Raw genomic sequence first — 13,218 nt, forward strand, 5'->3', positions numbered from 1 at the left:
TCTAATGAAAAAGACATCTAGCCCGAATTGCTCGGAATGTGGAGTGAGAGAAGATATAAATCACATATTTTTGGAATGTACCCGCAATGAAGTCGAAAGGTTTAATTTTTTTATAATGTTTAATTTAGAAATTAGGAATATTGGCGTTTGTAATAGCATTTTGGCCTCTCCATTATCGCGAGAGGCCAGAATGCTATATAAACTATTTAATTTAACTTTAAAACGAAGATAATTATTATACATACCTATTGTGATTTGTTACAAGGGTGACATGTTCTGATTGAACAAACCCTTTAAAAAAAAAAAAAAAAAAAAAAAAAAAAAAAAAAAAGTATTACTTAATAAACATGCGTCATCAAGTCAGAAGTATTTCAAGTCCGAGTGCGCAATGCTTTTTTTCCTGATCAATATTTGTGATTTTGAGAGTTTGTGTTAAATAAAGTTAGACGTTCACTAGACGGCATTGTTGTCACGTATGTATATTAATTAGGTCCGTGTTGTGTTTTATAATATTTCTTATCCATTTATTTTTAGCTTTGGTAGGTATTATTGCTGCTTTGCGACAAAAGCCTCGATAGCTCAACGGTTAAAGGAGCGGACTGAAAACTGAAAGGCTGCCGGTTCAAATCCCACCCGTTGCACTATTGTCGTACCTACTCCTAGCACAAGCTTTACGCTTAATTGGAGGGGAAAGGGGAATATTAGTCAGCAACTTGGCTAATATTTTTTTTTAATCTGAGTTATAGGGTACCTATAGAAAATTTAGGGTTGAGCTGGACGGCCTGTACGTGAGAAAACCAGATGAATTCTAAATTAGTCGAACTAAACTAAGTTAGGTAGGTAAGTAAGTAAGTATATAAAGCGAAGACGTACCTATGATACGAAATCCCCGGGGAAAGCCTTGCAGTTAAAGCAAGTGATAGTTATAACTTCGAAAAGTTAAGAGCCTAGAGGCGCTCGAATAGGAAACCGACGTCTTAACCACTAGCCTATATCACTGCTATCGGTTGATTTATAATTTTGGGGTTCGGCAGCAGATATCAGGCATTGATACGTGGAAGTGTGCACTGGCATGTTGAACACGGAGCGGTGTTTTGGCGTTTGTCACGTCAATGCAGAGATATGCCGCAGGCAGCACGGGATGCGCGCGCACGGACCGCGCGCCGCCATTCGCCAATAACGCATCGCAAAACGCGGCAAGCGCGCGCCTCTAGGCTATCGATGCCCGATGCCTAGTTGAGTGAAACGCGCACACACCCGACGTGAAAATTCTGTGTTGATAAATCAGTGAAACTGAAAAATATAAACTGCAAATTACTACAAAATCAATTAAATCTACACGCGTTCACTGCGTTGTTAACTTATGTAAGTTTTATACACTATTAAATATTTAAGACGTAAAACGTAACTAGACAAGGCTATAGGTGCATAATAAATGTTACAGTAAGATTACTCAAAGTTAATTAATTATTTTCTTTTTCATATTTTCTCGTGTTTTATACCTCTAGGTAAAACTGTCAATAGAATAGATATAAGATACCTTCCTATACCTACACACGTTTTTATTTATTATGGTAGGTAGATCCTACTAAGTAATTGTTTATTTTTTAGTAATTCTTTTAAATTAGAATTACCTGAACGTGCATAGTTAGGTAAATGCATTCGCTAATATTGATATTACTATTTTCGATTGCCAAATTAATATAGCAGACCTTAGCTTTTGACTATACGAATATTAATTGTTATCCTGCCTTTAGTACCGATCTAAGATAGGTAGGACATAGTCTATGTATGTACCTACCTACTTAGTAGGTACTTACCTACCTAGATATTAACTATTATTATTATAGATTCATACGGATAAGTAGCCGTGAGCCCATCCTCTTTTTATCTTAACTACCTATTTATATAAATGGTACAGACTACAGTCAAACTTATCCGGTCAAAACTATAAAAAATATTATGTAATTACTTCGACCTTTAAAAAACTGTCAAAAATAAGTACTTAGGTACTTTTGGCCGAAATTCCGGTTCGCTAGAGTAAATCACCATTAAATTCATAAATAATATGAATTCGAATCGGTCGAATGGTGAAACGATATCGAAGCACCCCAACTGCACGCAGTCATGACGTCTGTCCTACCCCTAGAGTGGTTTTGTAAAGCGTCGATCGCAAAGGAGGTCCTGAATGAAGCGAGCCTACCAGGTCCAGTGGGACGAAAGAGGAAGGCAGCGACCCCGCGACCTCCGTAGCGATATGAAGGTCGAGTAGGTGAAACTGCATGAAGGGGCGACGAAGCAAGTCTTCTCGTGTAGCCCCATTAAAAACCATTTTTAATCCGTATTTTGTTCATTCAAAAGCACTAAATATTAGTAAACATTTTTTTTAGTTAGTACTCCCACAGTTTTACGACAGTTATATACGTAAAACTGGTACTTCCGATCTCAAGCGGCGATAGCCTAGTAGTTGGACGTCCGCCTCCTATTCGGGAGGTCGGGTGTTTGATCCCGGGCACGCACTTTTTGTAGTTATGTGCGTTTTAAGAAATTACACGTTAATTACGCTTTAACGGTGAAGGAAAACATCCTGCATACCTGAGAGTTTTCCATAATGTCCTCAAAAGTATGTGAAGTATGTACATATCCGCACTTGGCCAGCGTGGTAGACTATGACCAAGCCCTTCTCATATTGAGAGGTGACCCGTGCTCTGTAGTGAGCCAGCGAAGAGTTGATCATGACTTCATGACTACCGACCTCTGTAATCAAAAGTATTTTCGTTGGTTTTAGCAGTTAAAAGTAAGATAAGCATTCTGACCACATTCTGACTGTAACAAACATAGCTAAATAATTTTTTCTGTGGTTTAGGGCCTTTAGGGGTGGTTTTTCTCGTAGGTATAGGTATAAATAGTACGCGGTAGGGATCAATATGGCAGTCGGGGTATGAGCCCCGCACACCCGCGCTGTCCCGCACCGGGTAAGCGCGGGGCTCGATTGCCACGTCGACCTGTCGCGTACTATACCTATACATAGTTAAGTTCATATAAAGTATAGTATCATCATAGTATAAGTACCTACCTATTTATAACCTAATTGTATTCTCATAATGTCAGTCTCTAATCTCTGTAAAATCAGTTTCAGTTTCCACAATTTCACTCTGTCTACTCTGCCGCTAGGTACCTATCCTATGGTGGCGCAGTATTCTCAATATAGTATACAGTTACACAATCCACTATTCTTTGAAAGAGCTTAGTGTTTCATGCACTATTCTGTGTTCATACTTCAATCCAGTGCAGTACACTGCACATATGTGGCAATCGGCTTCTCACACTCAAATTTTTCCTGTAGAATCGAAAAAAATCGTAAATAATAATTGATTTATTATTTACAATTTTATTTCGATTCTACAGGAAAAATTCAAGAGTCAAACACTTGCCAAAATTAAATACAGTATTGTGCACATTGAATTATACTTAATTGCACATTTTATGAACAAAAAACCAGTCAAGTGCGTGGCGGGCCACGCGCAGTGTAGGGTTCGTAGTCACAATCCTCGAAAAACAGATATAACTCCTTAACCTGTGAACCCCACTTAGCCAGGATAGTTTTCCTTTAAAATTGATTATATATACTACTGCTGTGAATTTTTTTACGTTCTTTCTTATATACTACCATTTGGCTGATAGAGGGGGGAGACACTTGACTCTAATAAAAATGAGCACTTTAAAACATAATATTTTACACACAGATCTAGAAATCGAAAAATGATGTTCCCACACCCACAGTATTTTTAAAAGACCTATTCAACGATACCCCACACTATGGGGTAGACGAGAAAAAAATTCATCCCAACTTTACATGTAGGGGAGCTACCATAAAAAAAAAATTACCACAATTTTATTTAACCACTTTGTCGGCGTGATTAATATTTATACCCATGCCAAATTACAGATTTCTAGCACTAATAGTTTCTGAGATTAACCGAGGACGGACGGACGGACATGGCGAAACTATAAGGGTTCCTTGTTTACTACGGAACCCTAAAAATGAACATTTATGTGTGAACCGGTTCCTGTAGGCAAGATTAACCCAATAATACGGTTAACGGTTATCGTGGGGGTTTTAACCTAACCCTAAAAATAAACCCGCCTAAAACCCTCATACGGGTTGTTAACCTTTCGGTCCTTGATTTTAGCGCTTTGACATGTAGGTACACTATACTAGCGGCACGCTATGATGGCCGGTTTGACGTTTGTCCGCTCATGAAGTTCCGTATTAATTGATAACGACTTTGAAGGAAATAATTGTATTACTTTATTGACGATAGTGATGTGCAGAGATTCATAAATTTTATCGAATGTAGTTTTAGGTTTAGGACTCAAAATTTATTTATTAAATTGATTTCTTAAATGTATACAAGTGTAGAAAAATCAGTTTGCACCATTTAAGGGGTGAATGTACTTGTGAATATGAACAATTTTCACTATGTGGACAAACCTCTGAAATCGCAAAAAAATATCAATAAATTTTTAAAAATGGAATCTAATACGATCGTCACATAGGATCGCTGGCTAGCACAACTACTACCTCCGGCAAACTCGCGTCAATGCTCAATGCAAAACAAAGCAGTTTCGAATTGACGTTGCTTCGAAAAGTATAAACTGTCAGTGCAATGCGATTGTGATATAGTTTTGACCTGGCTTTGGATTTCAAATATTGATACTGCATTACTGTTGACCCTTGCTCGTTAATTTGGACTCTGTTCAAGCCCTTTGTTGTGGATTTCGTCGATATGACCGAACGTACGCAGAGAACTGTTCTAAATAGTCAGACACGTGAGTTCCTAATACGCCTTCGTAACTATTTCGATCGTGAAGCTCAAAATGGAGGGCCAATTTTACCTATAACGTCAGTGGTTGAACGCGTAGCTGATGCGCTTAATATTGGACAACGAACTGTTAGACGGATAACTAAAAAAAAATATGGCGAGACTGGCACAGAAGAAAATAAACTTCACACACCAAAAAAGAGAAAACGAGCAAAACCAGTCGTAGGCATCGATAGCTTTGATGCCGATGCTATCCGAAGACATGTTTACGGCTACTATTTACAGAAGGAGTATCCAACAAGAAAAAAGTTGGTGCATTCACTGAAGGAAGCTGGATTATTCTTCGGTGGGGAAAGTTCTTTAACGAAGATTTTGAAGACCATTGGATTTCGATACAAAAAATGTAACAAACGCAAAATATTGATGGAAAGATTTGATATAGCGATGGCAAGGTATACTTTTTTACGGCAAGTGAAAGAAATCAAAAATTGGCAAAATGTTGTGTTCTTGGATGAAACATGGCTTAATGCTAACCATACTGTAGGCCGTTCTTGGAACGATGACACAGCAGCATCTACTTCCAAAGTTCCTGTAGGAAAAGGATCGCGACTTATAATTTGTCACGCCGGAACCATCAACGGGTTTGTCGAAGGTTCTCTCATGGCTTTTGCGTCAAAAACCACTGGAGACTATCATGAAGACATGAATGGAGAAAAGTTTACTGAATGGTTTACCTCAATGTTGTGTAGCCTCCCTGAACCATCTATTATAATTATGGACAACGCCCCATACCACTCGATGCAAATTGACAAGCCACCTGCCCAATCCCAAAAGAAAGCTGATATCGTCGCATGGCTTCGTAAAAATGGCGTAGATGCAAACATGAATATGTTAAAAGCGGAATTAGTACGTCTTTTAAAAGAAAACAAACCAACCAAGATCCGATACGTCATTGACGAAATAGCATTAGAACATGGGCACAGAGTTATACGGTTACCGCCTTACCATTGTGAGTATAATGCGATTGAGTTGGTGTGGGCTCAAATTAAGGGATATGCTGCAAGACACAATACAGAACCCCCATTTACCACAAAAAAAATGCTAAAATTATTAGAAGAAGCTTGTGAACATGTGACTAAAGGAGACTGGGAAAAGGTTGTGAATAGAACTGTTAAATTAATAAGGGAAGATTATGAAAGAGATGTGAAAATAGATAATATTATAGAAAACGAACATATAATTATTAATGTATGTGATGATAGCAGTGACGACAGTGAAAATAGTAGTATGGACGAATCTGATTAATTATGGCCTTTTGTGGCACCTTTTTCGGTATCTTTTGTATTCATATGTTTCTTGTGTGCATATAAAGTATGTATATTCATTTTCGTTCAAATATTCAGTTCGTTCAAATAAATTAAATAAACATATACATTTTTGTTTTATTAAACCTATTTAATCAGGTACAAAAACAAAACTTAATTGTTTTTTGTTCGAGAATAAATTGACATTCCACATCACTATTGTAATGTGTCAAACCGGCCATCATAGCGTGCCGCTAGTGTAACGATATTTTAAGTTCTGACTCTTTTGACAGCTCCTACCTATCTATGATTCTATGTACCTTACTTATTTAAGTAAGTACATACTTTGATAGATAATTTTTGCTATTTTTATGGATGTTTAAGAAAACTCGATGTATTTTTTTTAAATGAACTCAGAGATTTTTTTTAAAGGGTAGGTACTTAATTGAAAATTATAGATAGGTACGAGAAGATTAATTGAAAATTATATATAGTGTATAGATAGGTACTTAGTGCCTTCTATTATACATTGCATCTTATTTAGGTAGGTAATAGAATGTAGGTACGTGCTAACGAGTGTTCGCGTCGATTACCTATAGACCGTACTATTATATATTCTGTGCTATAGATACGTTACACGATTGTTTAGGTACTGTACCTATTATCCATCTTCATAACTTTGTAATGTCTTATTGTTATTTAACATAGTCCTTGTCTTGCCGTCCACATACCTACCGTCTATCCATAAGTACTAATATGACGGCTTAATGGTAACAATGGTACTACCTAGCACAGGAGTTGTTAAATATCACGTTGCGATATTTCTATTTCTGGCTGAATTATTTGCAATTATGCATTGTAGCTAATAATTAGAGCCAACTGTCAACTAAGTTCCTAATCAGTGGCCCTACCACGGTTGTTTGACAGCTACAATGTCACGATCGCAATCATCTCTGATTGGTTAATGCTCGCTCACTATTGGCCACAATGCATTGTTGCTCATTGTTGCAACAAGAATCGCACAAATTCAGCCAATCAGAACAATTGAGATTGTAATAATGATTGATGCAGGTTTTAGACAATCGCCCCGCAGAAGGGATTGCGAGCGTACATCCTAAATACTTGTAGCTCCAAGTTTGGTGCTACGAGTATTTAGGCTTGGGCAGTCATACCGTTTCCTTTCCGGTACTCTCTTAACTTATTGTTATCACTGTACCTCATCTAAAAACAATGTCCTGTGTGTTGGTTACGAATATTATTCAAATATTATGCAGTCAGGACAATATTCGTATGCGGTCGGTGCCAGCTGCGGGTGAGCGCGGGTGACGCGCGGGTGTGCGAGCGTCCCCAGTCTGATACCTCGATTGCCATCTCGACCTGTCCACGGACTATAGGTACCTACCTATCTATGCAATTTGAGACGGGTTGCAGAAACAATTTCAATAATGTAGCGCTAAGTTTAAAAAAATCATGTCAAAATTATAACCATACAACCTACTTACAGCTGTACCTACCAGCTACCTACGTATTTAATGCAATATAATTATTATTTTCTTAGTTTAAGTAGCACGGAAATTATTTAATTAACTACAAAAAAGTAATTCGATACAATAATAATTGTAAACAGCACTTATACAAAAAATTTGTGTGAAAGTCACTGTTACAGACAAATGTTACGGGAATGTTAGTGAAAAATAAATGAGTCGGCGGAGGTCGAGACATAATATAAGACTATGGACACAATACGTATGGCGTGGTGTGGCAGTTTGTGCGTACAGAAGGTACTTATAGTGACACCCAGTCTTCGTATAAAGTTACGATTCCTGTGAACGTGCCCTACCCTATTTAAATTCCAAACAAAATGACCACTTTCTGGATATTAATATAATCGTCATTGCTGCGTAAAATGTAAAATATTTTTGGTTTTTTATAATAGCTTTTTTTATAGTATTTATAAAAAAAATTCGCTAGCAAGCTCCTCAGCGCTTCCCATACATAAACGCAGATTGCAAAACTCGATGAAATGTAAACGCGTTCTATAGAAACAAATATCTGTGTAGGTTATTGTATTATAAATCTATTGTTTTCCACATTTCTGAAAAAGATGTAAGTAGTTTCATTGAGTTTGACTGGTTTAATATTTAATTGAGAACTGAACTATAACATATTGTAGGCAGAGGCGTATCTAGCCCTTGTGGCGCCCGTGTGCAACCAGTACCCTGGCGCCCTCTAGTCTAGTAGGAGCAGGGTCAAAATGGAATACTAACAGTTATATTTTCAAACGGAAATTCGGATGCAAAATGCAAATATGGTGTAATTTTAAATGATGATTTTAAATAATGACGGCGTCGGCCATAACACGAGCGCACTACTGTCTTTGAGAGCGCCGGCATCGACGCATCTTTGGAGGTGTCGCATTAGAGGGCGCTCGGAGCCCCCTTAGACCCGGCGCCCATGTGTGCCGCACACCCTGCACCATAGATAAAGACGCCTCTGCATGTAGGTACGTTTATTTGGCACTATGAATAAACTTCTATCAGTTTTCACCATTGATATTGGAAGAGGCAGCCCTAATCTTATTCTATGATTTTCTCAAACGTTTGACTGAATTACAAAAGCTTACTTGGACTGTCGTAGTCTTTATATATAGGTATATTATAGGTACATAATCTTGTCTACTACTGTTTAAACAATTACCTACGCGATGTGGCCTTTGGTAATTAATCAATAAGTACTGAAGTTTTAGTTTTAAGGAAAAGAATTGAAAATTATGTGTTATGAATAAGGTATTGTTTATTTCAGTCTATATTTATAACACATAATAATGTTAATCATAGCCGTATGATTACTACGTACAATTACCGTTTTCAATATAAGATGTTAATTAATTAATAATTATTGTACCTGCATACTATACTTATCACTAGCTAGCTATATATTATTAGAGTGAAACTTCAAAGTATCAAAAAAATTATAATCCAGTCAAGTGAGAGTCGGACTCACACACCAAGGGTTCCGCACCATCTGCATCGTACAAGAAACCTCAACCCAGTAGGAATAATAAAAAAATTCAAGTTAATGGTGGACTTCGCCGTGATAATAATATTGTGATTTAGTAAATTATTTTAATCGTGAACACATTTTAATTTTTAGGGTTCCGTGGCCAAATGGCAAAAAACGGAACCCTTATAGATTCGTCATGTCTGTCTGTATGTCCGTCCGTATGTCACAGCCACTTTTTCCGAAACTATAAGAACTATACTGTTTAAACTTGGGAAGTAGACGCATTCTGTGAACCGCATTAAGATTTTCACACAAAAGTTGAAAAAAAACAATAAATTTTGGGGGCTCCCCATACTAGGTCTTCAAAAATGATATTAAAAAAAAAACCTAAGTAGTTTTTGCATCGTGCAAAATGTCGTTAAAATACGATTGTAGTACGGAATCCTCAGTGCGCGAGTCTGATTCGCACTTGGCCGGTTTCTTTGTGATGTAAACAGTAAGTCACGGTTTTTGGATTTTTTCCTTTACTTGTCCTATAAGACCTACCTACCTGCCAAAGTTCATGATTCTAGGTCAATTCGAAGTTTTGTTGATAGACACGAAAGACAGACGGACAGACAGACAACAAAGTGATCCTATAAGGTTCCTTTTTTCCTTTTAAGGTACGGACCCTTAATGATAATCCGATCGCGAGGTATTCAAACATTGTGTTGGTGACCCATTTGCCTATGCTTATTTTTTGTTTGTTTGAAGTTGACGAGCGATGCGCGCGCGCAGTGTGAGAGATGTAGTCCACGATAATGGTGAAAGCCCGACAATATCCATGTGGTGTTGCACAATCCAACCCAATTTTAATTATAGAAATCATTATTAATAGATGCTTAGATTTGGAATTTAAAGTATTGCGCTTTATTTATGTGGTTTTAAAAGCGGATCTTGAAATATGTTGTGCATGAAAACCATCACCGGTTCTCGGGCTGGCTGGTTTAAGTTTGTCTCTTATGGGTTCCATGTATCCAAATCTGTCTCGTATCTATTAGTTTATAATTATTTATTATTCTCATTATAGGTAGGTACCTATATAGAATTAAGTACAATAAAATTGTCTGTTATAATAGTATTTCCAATTGTAGCAGTTGTGTTACCTACTTGTAACATCCGGCACGAAAGCATTTTGAAAATGCCATCAACACGATCACCACGAACTCTTGCCATTTATTATGCAATGTACCTACATGCACGTTTTAAACATAACATTGAGTACGGATGAGCTCGTATAAACATTCCAATAACCAAATATTTAATAATTTATGATTGATATGACTGACTCATTGATATGGATATGACCTTAAGTATTGTGGTGTTATTCTAAGATTGTTATTTCTATTTTTTTAACTGATGAACATGTATACTTCTTTTTTTTTAATAATTATTATTGACTTGACAGGGGTTTTTTATATTTGAATAAAATCATATTGTTAACATTAGGTACTTTCTAGATAGATACAATTAAATATAAATAAGTTAAGTAGATTATTGATTGTTAATTTTCACACTTTATTATTCTATGATAATGTAGTTACTATAATAAGTTGCACACCAAATTATTGGTTGAATGTCAAGGGCTCAAAATAGATTTAAGACCAAATTGTACCACATTCTGGCAAATAAAAAACTATTTCTATTTCTATTTCTATTTCAAACCAGTAGCTGCCAGTAGGCATCTATGGTAATAATTTTCCCAGACCGTCCGTCGATTAAATCTTTGTAGGTACCTGCAATATATTGTCATAGTAGGGTAAAATGGATAAAAAATCACATGGATTAGTCATCATCATCATCATGATCAACCTATCGTCGGCCCACCTGAGAACGGGTCTATACTCTCTTCTGAGAATGAGAAGGGTGTAGACTATAGGTATTCCACGCTTCCACGCACTAGGCCAAGTAACAGAATATATAATAGCTACTAAAGGCCAAGTGTAGATTGGCAGACTTTACACACCTTTGAAGACATTATATTATTTTATTACTAATTGGTTTTAATTGCTTAAAACGCGCATAACTCCGAATATAGTTCGAGGTGCGTGTCCGGGATCGAACCCCGACCTCTCGAACAGAATTCTATCCACTCAGAGGCTACTGATCCACGAATCTTAACCACTAGGCTATCACCGCCCTTAGAATAAATTATACGTACTAACTATCCTACGTATATATTCATCATCAACTACTTGCTTCTAGTTCTTAGGCAAGTTCTGTTTTGCCTGACTTTAAATGCTTATGTACCTAACTACTAGTTACAACCTGTAGGTAAGAATAGGAAGATTAATAAAAATGAGAATATATAAAAGTTCAGTTGTTATTCTATTTCGGCAGTATTTTTTGGAGGGGAACTTAAAATTTCCAAGATTAGGTGACCGTCGCGCGTTTTGATAATGACAGCTATAGGTATGTGCGTTTGATAAAGCTGCCCTTAGATACTATTTATCAGTAGTTAAAAAAAATAAAAATATTTTTTGTTCAATTAAACTTGTACAAGTACTTTTGAATCGTCAAATTCATCTACCACTAGTTCGAAATGCCTTTCGCTACGCTCTTCTATCATTTACATAATCTTCGATTGTGTATACTTAGTAGGTATGCTTTTTTTAGGAGCATACCTTTAACCTGTCAGAACTTTTCAAAAAAAAAATTTCCCTCCTATTTTACCACCCTCAAGGGGGGAATTTACCAAATTGACTTATACAGATTTTCATTATTTAAAGCTAATAATTTAAAAGTCGATTTTCATGTCTCTAACTTTAAATACATAGGACTTTCATACAACCTTCGACCCCCCCTTTTACACCCTTAGGGGGGAATTTTTCAAAACCGTTTCTTAGCTGACACTTACCTCCTAGGAAGAACCTACCTTCAAAATTTCAAGATTTTAGGCTTTATAGTTCCTGAGATTTCGTGATTAGTCAGTCAGTTAGTGAGTGTATTTGCTTTTATATATTCAGATTAAACATTTCAGCGCAATACAAATATGTCTCGTATCAGCTATAAAGGCCACCTGCGTTTGCGCAAATGCAATATTGTTATCGAATGTACCTACGCCTTCAATTCCTATTGGATGTTCAATTCCTATATAATGCGTTAGGTATATTTGTGTATTGAGTATTAATAATAGCAAGTCAATAATCAACATTAGATTTTGGCATGATAAACACTCAAATGCGTAAAACCCACGGTAATAGAATAAGTATACGTACGGTCTACAGAAAAAAGTGCAAAAATAGTGTATGTAAGGAGGTATTTAATTAGATTTAATTTAATCTGGAAATTGCAAAATCTGTCCTTTAGTTTTAAACGGCTATTCCAACAGTTTTAGCGTAATTAAGTAACAAAAGGCATGCAAAATGCAAAAAATAGGTACATCGTAAAGCTTTTCTTAAACAAGACGATTAATTAACTACATACCTACCTACTTTTTTATCAAATTAAGGGCGATAAAAATAATAAGCGTCGATATTGATTCCATAACCATAGGATGACACCCATAGGCGGTAAGCTAAAAATAAAATAAGCTCTTAATTAGGCGAACCATGATTGGAGCACATGGGGCATGACTGCATGAGTCATGACTCATGGGTGGGGCAGCGTTGACTGATCCTGAAATATTCTATCGCCTATTCTTCTGCGCTATACGAATTACCAATGATTTCAACCCTATGCGTCCAAAAGGATTGTAGTGTCAATATCCTGTTCTAAATTAATGAGTTGGTTCAATCAGCACAAGCTACGCTACGAGGCAAGTGAAAACTTTTAGTGGGCTCGGTCACGTTGTTATTGTTGATACTTAATACAAGATAGGTACTTTACATCAGGCTTATTCTTTTACTATAATACCTACCTACAGAAATCTGTAATAGCACTATTAAAATGTACTACATCACACACACAACAATATATGTAGGTACCTACCATAAACATACCTCGTAACACGTGTTGTTAAGCGTATCGATAAAAATACTGGCGTTTGATTAGTTTAATGGAAATAGTAGATAATGCAGAACTTAGTTCAATTAAATAATACAGCT

At 36.5% G+C, this 13,218-nt stretch overlaps 1 protein-coding gene across 3 annotated transcripts in view; it reads left to right on the top strand.

The window, feature by feature from the left end:
• The first annotated feature begins 753 nt into the window (after nucleotides 1-753).
• Nucleotides 754-13,218, top strand: part of FucTA (glycoprotein 3-alpha-L-fucosyltransferase A) — a 31,899-nt gene continuing 19,434 nt past the window's right edge. For all 3 annotated transcript variants that reach the window (XR_011237982.1, XR_011237983.1, XM_069505749.1), the window contains exon 1: nucleotides 754-1,365. The gene's annotated coding sequence lies outside the window, so the exon portion shown is untranslated. The remainder of the gene's footprint in view (nucleotides 1,366-13,218) is intronic.

Source organism: Maniola hyperantus, chromosome 21 (assembly GCF_902806685.2).
Source record: "Maniola hyperantus chromosome 21, iAphHyp1.2, whole genome shotgun sequence".
Lineage (NCBI taxonomy): Eukaryota > Metazoa > Arthropoda > Insecta > Lepidoptera > Nymphalidae > Maniola > Maniola hyperantus.